This window comes from Mandrillus leucophaeus, unplaced genomic scaffold (genome assembly GCF_000951045.1).
Source record: "Mandrillus leucophaeus isolate KB7577 unplaced genomic scaffold, Mleu.le_1.0 Scaffold129, whole genome shotgun sequence".
In the NCBI taxonomy this organism is placed as follows: domain Eukaryota; kingdom Metazoa; phylum Chordata; class Mammalia; order Primates; family Cercopithecidae; genus Mandrillus; species Mandrillus leucophaeus.
Window position 1 is genome coordinate 2,866,839 of NW_012101243.1, and position 1,959 is coordinate 2,868,797.

Sequence of the window (1,959 nt, forward strand, 5' to 3'; positions counted from 1 at the left end):
CTTGATGCACTTACTGTTAGACCAAAAGCTTTCTAGAGACGGGGTTTTACCATGTTAGCCAGGATGGTCTCGATCTCCTGACCTCGTGATCCGCCCGTCTCGGCCTCCCAAGGTGCTGGGATTACAGACTTGAGCCACCGCGCCCGGCTCAATTATCTTTATAGTGGGTAAAGATTATCTTTACAGGTGAGTGCCACCATGCTTAGATAATTTTTGCAAAGACGAGTTTTACCATGTTTCCCAGTCTGGTCTCGAACTCCCAGGTTCAAGCAATCTGCCAGCCTTGACCTCCTAAAGTGTTGGGATTACAGGCATGAGCCACTGCTCCCAACCTTTTATTGATTTACATCTTTTAGCACCTTGTCACTCCCGCATCAAGAGGTAGTTGCTGCACTTTGGATGTCTGTCTTCTCAAACTTTAAGTTGAAATTTGATCTCCAGTGTTAGAGGTGGGGCCTGATGGGAGGTATTTGGGTCATGGGGGTGGATCCCTCATGAATGGCATGTTGCCATTCTTGTGTTAATGAGGAAGTTCTCGCCCTATTAATTTCCACAAGAGCTGAATTTTTTTTTTTTTTTTTGAGACAGAGTCTTGCTCTGTTGCCCAGGCTGGAGTGCAGTGGTGTGATCTCGGCTCACTGCAAGCTCTGCCTCCTGGGTTCAAGCCATTCTCCTGCCTCAGCCTCCCGAGTAGTTGGGACTACAGGTGCCCACCACCGCTCCTGGCTAATTTTTTGTATTTTTAGTAGAGACAGGGTTTCACTGTGTTAGCCAGGATGGTCTTGATCCTTGTGATCTGCCCGCCTCGGCCTCCCAAAGTGCTGGGATTACAGGTGTAAGCCACCACGCCCGGCCAAGAGCTGACTGTCAAAAAGAACCTGGCATCCCATTACTGGGGATATACCCAAAGGATTATAAGTCATGCTGCTATAAAGACACATACACATGTATGTTTATTGCGGCACTATTCACAATAGCAAAGACTTGGAATCAACCCAAATGTCCATCAGTGTCAGACTGGATTAAGAAAATGTGGCACATATACACCATGGAATACTATGCAGCCATAAAAAAGGATGAGTTCGTGTCCTTTGTAGGGACATGGATGCAGCTGGAAACCATCATTCTCAGAAAACTATTGCAAGAACAGAAAACCAAATACCGCATGTTCTCACTCATAGGTAGGAATTGAACAAGGAGATCACTGGGACACAGGAAGGGGATCATCACACACCGGGTCCTATTGTGGGGAGTGGGGGAGGGGAGGGATAGCATTAGGAGATATACCTAATGTAAATGACGAGTTAATGGGTACAGCACACCAACATGGCACATGTATACATATGTAACAAACTTGCATGTTGTGCACATGTACCCTAGAACTTAAAGTATAATAAAAACAAAAAACAAAAAACAAAAGAAAAAACAGACCTGGCGCCTTCCCCCTCTCTCTTGCTTCCATTCTCTCACCATGTGATGTCTGCACACGATGGCTCCCTTTTGCCTTCTGCTACGAGTGGAGCAGCCTGAAGCCCTCACCAGAAGCAGATGCAGGCACCATGCTTTTTGTACAGTCTACAGAATCATGAGCCAATAAACTGATACAGCAGGTAGAAAGAAATTATTTAGGCAGATAGTGACGGCAACAGAGTCCTCCACAGAGCATCCCTTTTAACAAAAAGCAGCCCAAGAAATTATTTTTTTCTAACAAAGAGCTGAAAAATTGAGCTGCAAACATAGATAAGCAAGCTGGAAGCTTGCATGGGGAAATGCTGGCAGCTGTGCCAATAAAATTCGGCTACCTGGCCACCAGGCATATCCAACAGGGAGGCTCCATCTTCCCTTTCTTTGTTATCCCATGTACAGTAAAGGCATGGGCAACATGAGTACAGGTCAGGCAGATAATCTACCTGCATAATGAAAGATTAGGGTGGGGACTACCAGAAATGCATGCCCTAT